This window comes from Hemicordylus capensis, chromosome 4, assembly GCF_027244095.1.
Source record: "Hemicordylus capensis ecotype Gifberg chromosome 4, rHemCap1.1.pri, whole genome shotgun sequence".
NCBI classification, from domain to species: domain Eukaryota; kingdom Metazoa; phylum Chordata; class Lepidosauria; order Squamata; family Cordylidae; genus Hemicordylus; species Hemicordylus capensis.
The window spans coordinates 260,533,279-260,548,384 of NC_069660.1; positions in this window are offsets into that span (position 1 = coordinate 260,533,279).

The window sequence follows — 15,106 nt, forward strand, 5'->3', positions numbered from 1 at the left end:
CACTTTTCTTGTTTCAGGCAGTTTGCCTTTATTTTTCTTTATTTTTTAAGTGTCGCATGCATATTTCTTAATTGCTATGTCCATTTTCATCTTACCAATATATTTTTAAACTTATAAAAACTGTTCTGGAACTAGAGAAGTGTGTTGGTGATAATATGAGCACTAGCCAGTAGGTGCTGTCCAAATTGCTGTGAACTTGCGGACCTGGAGTTTTCCCAAACACTATAATTAGGTTTGGGGGGAGTTCAGACAAGGGGGGATTTACAGCGACTTCAATACAGTGAGCAAATTGCTGTTCATACAGCCAGGGGCATTATTTAGCTTATTTTTCATGACGATTGGACCTTAATGCATAACGTATGTGTCTTTTAAAAGTTGCACTTTAGGGGAATTTTGAAAACAGTTGTGTGAAATGCTCTGACATTTCTGTGGAGCTGTATGGAGAGATCCCTGAGATAAAGCATGAGATGGAGGTGTGGCTACCTGTCTGGAAGTGACTTCGAGGAGTGTCAACTCTTCCTGCCCCCCCCCCCCCGCCCCATTCTACTCTAACAGCAGTGCACTAGAAGAACATGGAGGTCCAGCTACTGCAGAATCTTTCTTGCACAAGAAAACTGTTGGGAAATTATAACACACACATACACACACACATACACGCACATATATACAAACACACACACACACACACACACAGAGGTGACAGTAAGAATTGAAAGTGCTTCCATTCCAGAGGGAATACTTCCCCCACCATGAGACCACAAAATGTGGTTTGGAGTTAGTGCTCCATTACAGTATCTGGAATTTCCCATTGATCTAGCATGCAGTTATTTTTCAGAAATTAAAAGAACAACAACAACAGAAAATTACATTTGAAGGGATCCACAGGTACCATGCATGTGCACACACACACCCTCCATTCTCTTCACTACCTGGGCACAGGTGAATGCGCCAATCATTATTGGCAGTAATTCCATGACCAATAGGAGAGAGCTCCCAAGAGTCCCAACTCTGACTCTACTCCCTCCTATTGGTACTGGGATTAAACATTTCAATATACATATTTGGACCTCCCCACTGATTTACATTTAAGGTTTAGAAGGACTCACTGCTGTGACTTCATGTCATCACTTGCCGCCGCCACCCATGGCTGTTGTTACTGACTTTGCATCCCTCACTGCTTACTCTGACCTATTGCTTACTCCTTACACCATGGGAGGCCTCTGGTGCTGACCCCACCACTCCTGCCACCAACCCTGCTCCCCCACAACACAGTATCCCCACCAGAGGGCCCAGAACTGGGCCCACTGCTGCTGACCCTGCTCTGTCAGGTGGCTGGCCTCTGGTGTCACTGCTGCTTCCACAGTGCCAAAAGCTCTTCTGACCCAAGAGTGGGAAAAGGCCATTTTAAAAAGGCAAATAGAGCCTTATTTGGCAATTGCCTTTTGAGAATGTCTAGGTGGAGCATAGCATTACATTTTTTATAGATTTGCTCTAGCCTTGTGCACTGAACATGTTACTAACAGATCTTCATTAATTAGAGCTTTAAAACCGGAATTAGAGGCACTGAACATGATACTAACAGCTCTTCATTAATTAGAGCTTTAAAACCGGAAATAGAGGCCTTAAATACAAGAGAATGGCTAACAAGATGAGGATAATTACTTGGAGTAGTCCCATTTAAATTAAAACGACAAGTTAGGCAATGCCAATGATTTCTTGTGGGATACTTGGAAAGTATTAAAATCCGCTGCATTAAAATGAGTCCTTTGAAAAGGAGAAAATTACTCATATCACTAGTCATGCGTAGAAAGATGGCTTTAGAGAGAAATTACCCCATTTCTTTCCATAATCTGGTGGCAGCAAGATATAATGAAGAGCTCTCAAAACCAGGAATCTTTTTCGCACATCGCTGAAGAGAATGATTGTTCGTGAGTTCAGGGTAGCATTTCCAATTTCTCTAGCATGTATAAAAGTAGGCCAAAGCCATTTCTGTTTCCCTTTCAGCCTTTTAGCTGACATAATTGAGGGCTCTGAACTATTTTCTGGTTCCCATGAAGGCACTTTAAAAATGGGATTGGCTTTCTTTGCACTGCCTGTAACGGCTTTTAGGTCTCAGTGTTCTCATGATGCAGAGTACCATCTTAATTAATTAACACATTCTTCAGCAGGCTCTGGATCTCTGAATAAGATAAGTTTACAATATATATTACATTCTTATTGCTAATGGATACTTCTCAGAAGATTACTAAATCCTACACACACACACAAGCACAGACACACACGCACTTCATCTATATACAAGGGTTTGTAATGACGAAGTCCCACCTGCTTTCACTTTTGTTATAATAATTACTTGTATACTTGTTGCATTTGTTTGATAATCTAATCTAAAGACAAAGACCAATTAATTGCCAGTTTTTGCTGTGTATTTCACTAAGCCTTCTCCCCCAACACTGCAATTATTCCTCTTGCTATGTGGGTGTGTATGAAATAACACACTCCTCTTTGCTCTCCTCAGGAAATTAAATAAACTCATCTTGAGGATGCCATGTATATTGTGGTTTGGAAGACAAGTTATTTGGGAGTAAAAGGAAACGAGACAGGCTAAGTGACCACAGCGTAGCAACTACTGTTAAGCAATGTAAGATCTGTGCTGCAACTGAAATGCCGAGGAAATCTAGGCAAGACTTTTGGAAGCACTGCCAGTGCTAGCCAAGAGGGAATGTGCATTTGCTCTGCTCATCTGGCAGAGTAATTGCTTTTCATGAAATGCAGCCAAATACTAAATTTTTCTTCCATCTAAAAAGTAGTCAGATGCTTGGGGAGATGTTACAATAGCTCTGTGCTGTAACAGTCCCTTAACACATTCAGCCTTGCACGACATATGATGATGCGTTATGCAATTGTTCCCCCTCCCTCCCTACAATGTTTGTTTTGCTTTTTTAAATGCAAAGCAGTCTCTGCAACTGCCAGACCAAACAGAGAAATGGTAGCAATTAGGAGCTGCTTAAGTGTTTTCCTTCTCACCATTTGTCTGCTCAAAAAACAACCCTGCTCAAGATGCTTTTCCTCCTTTTGGGAAAAAGACATAAGCCCTCTTGAAACATTAATTGAAGAGATTATGTGCCCATGTACAGTGTCAAATGGAGCTGCAAGTCCCTCCCCAGCCCCATCTCTCATGCCCTCAGCCTGCCACTCACTATTACAGTGGCATTAGTCTGAAGAGGCAAACATCACTTCCATGATCAGAAGGCTGGGGTGCCCCAGACTAGCCACTGTAATTGTGAATGGCAGGCTGAAGGGGGAAGTAACAAGGCTTGTGCAAGATTTTGAGATGCTGTACACGGATGTCTGAATAGCACTATAGTGACTCCACACTGTCTGGTGTTACTAGCAATGCTTTTCTGCCGGCTTGCAGGAGCCCCCCTTGTTTGTGTTTGAATGTGGAGATCTCACTCTGCTTGGGTGATTTACTGTTCCCAGGCTGTGTCCAGAACTTCATGCCAATCCCCAGATTGGTTTTCTTGCCCGGCCTGATCTACCCAGTCTTCCTCGCCAACACAGGAAGCTGGTTTCATGGAGGAAGCACCCTAGTGGATTCATCTCTATCAACTAAGCCTTCCAACCTCCTTGTCCCTGCCTCTGGCCGAGCTGTCCCTGAGGAACGAAGTCCTCCAGTTGTTCTAGGAGCCCTGAGGTCTTTTTGTCCAGATCAGGTGATATGAACATTTGCCCATAGCTGGGTCCAACTCTATCCCTATTCCTTTTTCCTAAATCCATCCACCTCCCTCTCTAAAAAGCCTCTATCTCTTGCCTGCCTTGGAATTTAGGATTTTAGGACAATTAGGACTTTAAGCTAAAATACATCTTTGAAGATTAAATATTTAATAGTATACTATTTAATAAATATTTAATAGTATACTATTTAATACTATACCCCTCCCTTCAATAAATATTCTATTTTGATTTTGAAACTGAAACCTCCTCTCAGTCCAGTCATTTCCAGGGTCCACAACTTTGGGCAAATTTAATCTGACGTGGAACTGTCCATTCTGAGCTAATTTTCCCCATGGAAGCACGAACACAAATTTAGGGGTGTTCACAGTTCCATTATCATGAGGGATAGTAGCTTCTGTAAGTGTGGTTTGAGACAATCAGCAGGAAGGAAAGAAGCACTCCTCACTCTGGTATTCTCCTATTTAGATCGGCCTTTGAGTAGAGATGTGAAGACCTGGGGGAAAACCAGAATAATTAAGAAAAAATGTTTTTTCCTGAAGTACATTTTATTTTTGTTTTCCTAAAAAAAACAACAACATTTTTTTAAAAAAAAATATTAGGAAATAATAACAACAACTAACAAACAACTAACTAACAAACACCTTCCAGTTGAACAGAAAGGAAAATGCTCGAACACCAGAGGCACAAAAGACCAGCTGCTGATTGACAAAATGATTTTAGAAAATTGCAAGAGAAGAAAAACAAATCGAAGTGTTGCATGGATTGACTACAAGAAAGCGTTCGACTCATTGCCTCACACATGGATACTAAAATGTTTGGAAACAACTGGTGTCAGCAAAAACATTCAGATAAAAGCAATGAGCATGTGGAGTAGACAGTTAACAATCAATGGCGAGACACTTGGACAGGTTAGCATTAGAAAAGGCATTTTCCAAGGGGACTCACTATCCCCTCTGTTGTTTGTAATCGCCATGACCCCACTTTCACAAATACTAAACAAAACAGGCCTCGGATACCAAACATCTAAAACATCAAGTAAAATCAACCATCTGCTGTACATGGATGATCTGAAGTTGTATGGAAAGTCCCAGTCAGAAATTGAATCACTGCTAAACACTGTCCATATATTCAGTAGCGATATAGCATTGGAGTTTGGACGAGACAAGTGTTCTGTATTAATAATGAACAGAGGAAAAATAAGAAAAACAGAAGGAATAGAACTGCCCAATGGAAGCAACATCAAGAACCTGGAAGAGAAAGAACGTTACAAATATTTGGGCATTCTCCAGGCTGATAACATTGCACACACTGAAGTTAAAATAAAAATTGGAAGTGAATACATCAGGAGAGTTAGAAAAATCCTCAAGTCCAAACTCAATGGTGGGAACACCATACAAGCCATAAACATCAGGGCTATACCTGTTATCAGATACACTGCAGGAATAATAGACTGGAGCCAGACAGAGCTAGAGGTGCTAGATCGTAAGAAAATAATGGAAAATAATGACCATCAATCATGCTCTGCACCCCCGCAGTGACGGTCTATACCTCCCTCGCAGCTCAAGTGGAAGAGGAATGCTGAAAGTCCATCAAACAGTAGAGGAGGAGAAAAGAGGCCTTGAAGAATATATCAAGGACAGTGAAGAGGATGCACTTCAAATGGTCAATAACGCAAAACTATTCAACACCAATGAAACAAAGCAGGCCTACAAGAAAGAACAAGTCAAGAACCGAGCAGAAAAATGGAAAAATAAGCCACTGCATGGTCAATATTTGCACAATATAAGTGGAAAATCAGACATCACCAAGACCTGGCAATGGCTTAAAATGGCAACTTGAAGAAAGAAACAGAGGGTTTAATACTGACTGCACAAGAACAGGCACTAAGAACAAATGCAATAAGAGCAAAAGTGGAAAAATCCACAACAAACAGCAAGTGCCGCCTTTGTAAAGAAGCAGATGAAACCGTGGACCACCTAATCAGCTGTTGTAAAAAGATCACACAGACTGACTACAAACAAAGGCATGACAAAGTAGCAGGGATGATACACTGGAACATCTGCAAAAAATACAAGCTACCTGTAGCCAAGAATTGGTGGGACCATAAAATTGAAAAAGTTGAAGAAAATGAAGATGTAAAAATATTATGGGACTTCCAACTACAAACAGACAAACATCTGCCACACAATACAGCAGATATAACTGTAGTCGAGAAGAAAGAAAAACAAGTCAAAATAATGGACATAGCAATACCAGGGGATAGCAGAATAGAAGAAAAAGAAATAGAAAAAATCACCAAATACAAAGATCTACAAATTGAAATTGAAAGGCTGTGGCAGAAAAAGACCAAAATAATCCCAGTGGTAATTGGCGCCCTGGGTGCAGTTCCAAAAGACCTTGAAGAGCACCTCAACACCATAGGGGCCACAGAAATCACCATCAGCCAATTACAAAAAGCAACTTTACTGGGAACAGCCTATGTTCTGCGATGATATCTATAACAATTGACAATAAAATTCTGGCATCCCAGGTCTTTGGGATGGACTCGATGTCTGGATAAGACAAACCTGTCAATAACACCTGTCTGACTGTGTAAACAAGAAATAATAATATTTATATCCTATATTCCGCCCCTCCGCTACAGTACTGCTCCGGGAGGCTCACAACAATAAAACAATAAAAGTAATATAAAATTTTACACAGTAGAACAAATAAAGCACAACGCAGAATAAAAACAAAACACACACAACTAAAATTAAAAACCCACTGGGCTGTAATAAAACACATTAAAAAGCCTCTGTGAACAAGTGGGTTTTAAGATCTTTTTAAAAAAAATCCTAAGGGAGGAAGCATGGAGAATCTCTTCTCAGGGGGCATTCCAGAGCCCTCCCAGTGTTCAGTTCCTCCCCACTCCAACACCCCAGCACACACTCTGTGCCACTCTGCTCCATTCTGGAAAAATCGAAAAATTTCATTGATGGGAGGGATCAAGGCCAAGTCATACAGCAACTTGCCCAAATTGCCAAGCAGGGCAAGTACCTGAATGTAGGGTCTCTATACTGTTATGATGCCTGGAATGATCAGGGTGCTTTTCTATAAGCCTGAGGTATTATGTGTTAAATTGATGTTATTTTCCACCTTTTATTGCTGCAATTGTTACAGATATATCGAATCAATGACTCTTGACTTGGTGCTAGGTAGGTTTAAAAGAAAAGGTGACAACACTATCTGGCCACAGCAAATTCCAACTTTTCAACACTGAATGAAAAGATAACCCACATTAATGTTCAGTAGCTAACTGCTATTTTGTGAAGATCTTTTATTGATTTTTGAAAAGAGTGTATGTGTTCTGCTATAATGTTTTTGCTATATGTTATTTGTACATTTCCTACTTTAGAAAAAAACAAGAACAGAAGTCCTTATGAACTGGCATAGTGAAGAACTGGGCTAGCATTTTATTTCTTCATCATTACTAAGTGCAGTGCAAAATAAATCCATGTGGTATGGAACCTCTGGTATGGACACAATATTTTTTTCTTAAATACGTCCTGGATTTGAAAAGCCAGATATAAAACATCACAATAAGGCACAACGAAACAATAAAAAAACAACATAATGAAAAATGATTAAACACACTAAGAGACAGCAGCAGATATATTGATTGATTAATTGCCATCAAGTCGGTGTTAACTCTTAGTGACCACATAGATAGATTCTCTCTAGGATGATGTGTCTTCAACTTGGCCTTTAAGGTCTCTCAGTGGTGCATTCATTGCTGTTGTAATCGAGTCCATCCACCTTGCTGCTGGTCGTCCTCTTCTTCTCTTTCCTTCAACTTTCCCCAGCATTATGGACTTCTCAAGGGAGATGGGTTTTCGTATAATGTGTTCAAAGTAAGATAGTTTGAGCCTGGCCATTTGTGCCTCTGAAAATTCTGGATTGATTTGTTCCATGACCCATTTTTTTGTTTTCCTGGCTGTTTGGTATCCTCAAAAAATCTTCTCCAGCACCAAAGTTCAAAAGTGCCAATATTTTGCTTCTTCAAAGTACAGCTTTCACATCCATAAAGTGTCACAGGAAAAACCATTGTCTGAACAATTCTAATCTTTGTAGATGTAACATGCCACAGCATCTAAATATCCTTTCCAAGGCCTTCATTGCAACCCTACCAAGTGCTATTCTGTGGCATATTTCTTGACTGCTGGATCCTTTACTGTTGCTGATTGATCCTAAAAGGCAGAAGCTCTCCAGCACTTCATTATCAATTCTGAGACTGGTTGCTGTACTGTTGTCATTATTTTAGTCTTCTTTACATTTAGTCATAGTCCCATTTTTTCATTGTGCTCCTTGACTTTCATTACTAGAGTTTGCAGATCATCCACATTCTCAGCTACCAGAGTGGTGTCATCAGCATAGCACAGGTTATTGATGTTTCTTCCTCCAATTTTAAAACCATGCTCATTTTCTTCCAATCCATCTTCTCTCAGTATATGTTCAACACATAAGTTGAATAAATAAGGAAAAAGTGTACAGCCTTGTCTTACTTCTTTGCCGATCTGGAACCAGTCTGTTTCACCATGTTCTGTATGCTCTGTGGCTTTCTGTCCTGTATATAGGTTTCTTGTGAGAACAATGAGATGTTCTGGGATGCCCATTTCCCTAAGGATATTCTACAACTTTATTGTGGATATTCCACAACTTTTAAGACATTTTTGCTGATGCATGCTGGATAATTGAGAATGCCAAAGAATACAAAAAAGAAGTCAATATATGATTTATTCACTACAGAAAAGCCTTCAATTGCGTTGACCATGTCAAGCAGATAAAATTAGGGATGTGCACGAACTGGTTCGTAGGCCATGTTGGAGGCCTGTGAACCAGTTCGCTTGTCTGGCGGTCTGATGAAGCACTTGTGGGGGGTGGTCTTTAAGGGAGGGGGGATTCTACTTACCCCTCCCGCCGCTTTCCACCCTCCGACACTCCAGTTTTTGGCAAAATCTTCAGGGCATCGTTCCTCTCTGCTGCCCCTGCCCCCTTGTTGTTCTCCAAAACCAGAAGTAACACGGATGCATGTGCCTGCCACTGCGCGCATCACGCACGTCACTGTGACGTGTGTGGCGTGTGCACGTGGGTGGTGCACGGCGGCGGCAGCAGGCACATGCGCCCGTGTTACTTCCGGTTTGGGAGAACAACAAGGGGGCAAGGGCAGCAAGGAGCAATGCTGCTGCCCCAAAGATTTTGCAAAAAACTGGAGCGCCGGAGGGGGGAAAGTGGTGGGAGGGGTAAGTACAACACCCCCACCCTTAAAGCAACCCCCCCGGCACTGGACCATGCCTCCGCGGTCCGTGCACATCACTAGATAAAATAGTCAGGATTAAAATTAAAAACTAGGAAACCAATCAGTTTTTCAAAAGCTTCCTTAAAAAGAAAAGTTTTGAGATTCTTTTAGAAACTAATTAGAGGGCAATTAATAATGAAACAGATTCCAAACTACAACATTGCAAAAGAACCTGTTTATGGAGAAAATAGCACCATGATCCAGAAACATTGGTCCATTCATAAAGACAGATTTCTTGACAAATCTGTTAAAAGTTCTTGTGGAAGTGACTTCCTGGACTGAAGGAACAATTTGTTTTATCGCTACATGTTAAGAATTAGAAAGATTAGATCATCAAATAATGCATCAATTTGTTATTCTTCAAATGAGGGTACTATAAAAAGCTAAGCAGCAGGAAAGAGCTACTTAGCTTCCTGGAACAGAATAAAAACAAAATCAGGAAGGTGCACACTAAATTTTGTTTGCCATTGCTTGCTTGCTTGCTTGCTTGGTCTTAGGACAAACAAGTGAACTTCAGTCCCAGTTTAAAATGTTCTAAGCTTCCTTAGAAGCTTAATGGTAAACACCTCCTATAGTCTACCCAAGACAACCACAGGGCTCTGTGGTCACCAGGAGTCGGCACCGACTCAATGGCACATTTTTAAGCTTCCTTAATGAATTTTGGTAGGGTCTAAGCTTCCTTAATGAAGGACTAATAGCAGGAGATGGGCTGCACCAAGGACTGGGAAAGATGTATTTGGGGGAAAACTGACAAACTTGATCATGAGGACTTTAAATTGAATCCTTTGGATGGAGACAAAAGCCCAAACGTAAGTACTAAAGGCAGAGACTTGGGTGCCTCAGAAGAAATCGAGGTTGCTAGTGTATGGCTCACAGAGCTTCATAATGCACGGTTTTAAAGAGTTTTTAACAGTTCTAACATTGTGCTAAACTGTAAATTGTTTTAATGCTTTAATTCTGTTTTAATTTGTACTGTTTTTTATTTTAAACCACCCAGAGACATAAGTTTTGGGCGGTATATTAATTTGTTAAATAAAATAAAACAAATAATAATTGGCTCTATCCCCTGAGCCCTCCACCATTTTTCATCAGGGCTTAATCCCCATAAGCCACTGTACAATACCTAGCTCAGGTTGGGGGACCTCAGGGATCTAATAAAAACCAAAACAGATTCTGCAAGCCTGTAGTCTGCCCATACGTGCTGTAAACTGTAGCTCTGTCTGTCCCTAACTAGACAGATTTAAATTTGATGACACAGACTTTGACTGTGCATTTAAAGGATATTAGATAGATATAGATTATTACTATAATTAAGAGCTATAATGCCTACCTGCGATTCTCTATGAGTCTGATACTACAGGAAGACACCAGTTATATTTGCTTGTCTGTTTATTTTAGAATTCATATATTAAGCACACTGGCCAACATAGTGCACTGTAGTACATTGTCTTGAGAAGGGCTGCAGGTCCTTGTGGCGACAGCCTATTGTACAGCTGAGTAAGCGCAGCGGGGAAAGGGGGCAATTTTGGTTTCTTTCCCCTCCTTCCAAAGGTCCTTTCCACTTGCCTAAATATGTTCCTGAATGTTGTGTGACACCCAGAAATATATTTAGGCAAATGGAGAGGTCTTTTGGAGGTAGGGAAGAGAAGTGAAAATCACTCTTCCCTTCCCTCATGCCTGATCAACTGCACAATGGGCCACTTTGGGCCATTGTACACACTGCAGGGATGCTGGGGGCTCCCTGTGGACCTGCATCCCTTCTTAAGCCAACGTACTGCTGTGCATCATGTCAGCCACTGGTTTGTTTCTGATGTTGTAGTTGAGGTTCATTCTCTCTCTCTCTTTTGCATTTCTGTCTTGTTGTCTTATTTCTGCGGACTCTTTCCCACTGTCACCTGGGAAGATGTCGTGAAGGGTAATCCCAGCAAAGCAGTCTATGCAGACCAAAATCCTACTGTGTAGCAGCTTGCTGCTGAGCAGTCGAGCCCTCTCATGAGAGGGCCAGTCTACTGGGGAAGTCTGTGACCATGTAAGGGCTTTGCCCAACCTATGGACTGCGAACACACAAGTTGAGTCACATTGTATGCAGATCTTCAGTTGCGGGGAATTGCAGGAGAGGTTAGCCCCCTTCTCCACCCACCCCAGGACAGTGGGGTGGCCATTCCAGGGTGCTGGCAAGGGTGCACATGTCTTCATGGGTGGATGGGCTGGCAGGGTGCATGTTTCCATGGCAGCTTGGCCTCGGTCCCCAAGACAAGGAAACTACTCACTGTGGTGCCCTTTCCCATAGATTCCCTCCACTTAGCAACCTGGCACTATTTAGAGCCCACATGGCCTGACAATCTCATGAGGGAGGTATCAGTGGGAGAAAGGGATCTTTTGCCATCCGGCATAAGTTGTGATTTATCCTGGCAGTTCTCTCCCTCCCCTCTGATGGTCCTTCTCATGAGTCGTGTGGGGTTATCCCCATGGCCTTTAGCTCTCATGATTGAAAAGTGCACCCTGGGTTGGGTGGCTGTATCCTTGAAGAAGTTCAACTTCTTACTACGGACTCTGGTGACTGACTTTGATCATGAGTACACCTGGGGAGCAAGAAACCCCAATAGGAGAAGTGGCTGGTTCCCCCCCTCTTCCCCAACCTTTCTGTGAAAAGAATAGAACTTGGCTGCTTGGGAATTCCTGCTGGGGGCTGCCTTTTAAAACCTTCCCAGGGCACCCCCCCAAAAAGAACTCATTTGCATGGATGGGGGAGACATAGCATTCAAGCACTGACCTTTAAACCTGTTCAAAGTTCCCAGGTCTGGTCCAGCGTGGTGCCATATGCAGATCTCCCAGTGTGGGGATTCCTGGGACCGGGGAGCCCCAGTTTTCAGCAGCCCTGGGATAGTGGGGTTACCTTTAGGGGCTTTGGGCAAGGGTGCACATCTCCACATAGGCAGGTGGGCTTGCAGGGCGCAGGTTTGACAACAGCTTGGCAACAGTCACCAAGAGTGGGACAGCACTCACCCAAGTACCCGTCCCCGCGGCTTTCCTGCACGGAGCATCCTGGCTTGGTATCATCTCCTTAGTCTGCCACTCTCATGAGAGAGTGGTCCGTGAGCCAATGGGTTGATGTTGCAGCATGCACCAAGAGTACCACCAGTATAACTAGAGTATCACCTTGTGCATTTGAAATTAGTCCTCACAAATGGTTCTTCTCATTACCAAGGGCTCAGTAATACTCTCTGGTTACATTCATTCCAGAAGTCTTTCGGCACATGTTTATGAATTACTCTCTCTCGACTTCTATTGTCTTACCTCTTTTACGATAATCCCCAAGTGGAAGGTGCTGTGCCCCGCTTCCAAAACCTTTCTGTGGAAAAAATAGATCCCGGCTGCTCAAGCATCCCTTCTTGAGTCTGTCTTTTATACCAGACCCCAGGTTCCCCTCCCCCCAGCCATTTGCTCCCCTCCTGGCGCTGTGATTGGGTGCCCTGCTTATGTTGCCACTTGAAGTGTTTGTGCTTGTGAACATACATCATTACCACTTCCTTCTCTGGGAGCAAAGCACTGTGTGTACTTCCTGTCATCCTATGCCCTTTCCCTACTGCTTGCCAGGTGGGGGAGAGCAAGGGACAGAGTGGGAAGAGGGAATGCCCCCAAGCGACTGTGCTGCTTGACATGCTGACGAGTCTGGGATGGAGCGCGACAGTGCCCCTGTTGCCTGGCAACTCCATAGCCGCATAGGTGGCAGGAGGGGTGGGGCTGCTTCTCCAAGAGGCGGCCAGTGAGAAGCACCTAAGGTGTGGAGCAGCCATGTCCACGGGCAGGTCTGCACTGCTGCCACTATGATTGTGGTTTGAAAATTGGCACTAAACCGCAATTGTGGCTGTGTCTGGAGTTAGTATTTTATTTTATTATTTTTACATTTTATATCTCGCTCTTCCTCCAAGGAGCCCAGAGCGGTGTACTACATACTTAAGTTTCTCCTCCCAACAACCCTGTGATGTAGGTTAGGCTGAGAGGGAAGTGACTGGCCCAGAGTAACCCAGCTAGTATCATGCTGAATGGGGATTTGAACTTGGGTCTCCCTGGTCCTAGTCCAGCACTCTAACCACTACACCACGCTGGTTCGGTGGCCAAACAATTTGGTGGCCAAACAGTACAGTGGCCTAAACTCAGGTCTTGGTGGCAAACCTTAGAGATAACCTAAGGTTCAATCTGCAGTTTGCCAAGGCAAACCAGAGGTCGCTTTTGGCCCGTAACTACAGTTTTGTGGAATTATTGGAGTTCCAACCCCAGCCACATTAAACTCTGGTTTGGCATTTTGTATGAACCTGGCCTCAGTTTGCTTTAGTGCTGCCATAGGGATTTTCATTCTTACATTCTGCTACAGAATGTGATTGAAATAGTATAAAATGGGACAGTCCCATTTTCTCTCTCTTAACTTACTTGATGAAAGGCTGGGATAGAAACCTAATATATTTCAAATGTGGACATATTTATAATGAAGATAGTCAGGGTATGTATTTATGGCTGCAATCCAGAAAATGCTTACAAGCCAAAGTCTATTGATTTGTGAGATTTATGAACTCATATATAGCCACAGGATTTCAGATTCATACATAATTGAATTAAGGTTAAGTACTTGGATTTAATGAGATTAAGTACCATTAGAATGAATGGGAAGAAACTGGCTTCATTTCTTTGGTTTTGCTGGATCAGTCTGCCTGCCTTATAAACTGTACTTATTACATCAAGTATAGTAGGAAATTCTTCTTGGCTTTATTTGGAATATGCTTGGCTAAAATGTTTTCCAAAAGAGGGGAATTAAAGCCCTATTGTGAAATGTAGACTGTCTGGCAATGTAGCATAAACAACTCTCCAACCTCCTATTCACCACTGAATCCTGCCCCACTACCACTTACCTAGTAACAGTGGCTGATATACAGACTGAGCCAAAGCGTCAGGGTTTTCCTTTGTTTGGGGAGGGAAATAGTGATTTTTTTTTTGATTTTTTTTTGCAGTACCCCTGTCACAACCCACAGCCATGGCCATGACCACCCTGGAGGAAACCACAGATGAAGAAAACAGACTGCAAGATGCCAAATTACAGCCTTTACTTGGAGGACCAAGGATCATTGGGGACCTCCTGGGACCCCACATTCCAAGACATCACTATTTAAGGCCAGAAGACATTGTTCTGGCTCCATTCAGAGGAGTCCACATGTGAATCCAAGGTATCCTAGCCTCACCAGTAATAGAAACTAAGACAGCAGGCAAGTTCCCTTTAAACTGTCAATTTTGCTCTTGGAGGTGGAGTTACCTCACTTCAAACCTGGGCTACACTGAATAAAAGCCTCCAGTTCTCTGTTGGAGCAACACCTAATGTGGAGCAATCTGGAAACAATAGTTCTCTGGAGCACTGGACTTCATAGAAGTGCCTTTGTGTTATGGGTGGGGAGGTAAAACAGCATTCTATCATGTTATTTCACCTGACCCCACACAACTTTCTGTGGCTTCTCAAAACTTTCAATTTGCAATACCTGTGCTAGAAGGGGCCTTTTGGGTGGGGGGGGCTCGGAATTTCCTGCTCAATAAGTGTGCCAGGTTAGAATGTAGAACTACATTTTCCAGGGTTCCTGGGATGCTGCTGTTACAATGTTCAAGCATATCAGTGAGGGAGGCCTCAGAGAGATTTCCAACGAGGCTTTTTTGTTGTTGTTGCCAGTATTACTGCCTGCTAAGTAGAAAGGAAAGTGGTGGCTGTATGACCAAACTAATTACAACTGGGCTTAGCTCAGAATCAGTTTGGGAAAGTGAACTCATACATTTGCCATAAGACCAATTTCTGTTCTTCTGCACCGCTCCTAGTTAGGTATTCTTTGAGGGCCACTCTACTTTCAAAATACGGTAACATTTTATTGCCTTGCTGCGCTCCTAGTCTGTTGGCCTCTGCTTGAAGGTCTACTGCCCCTTTGGAGCACAGTGAGGCAGGGGGAAGAAATGCACCAGTGGTAGGGTGTAGAAATGCTGCACCAGCCAGAAGCA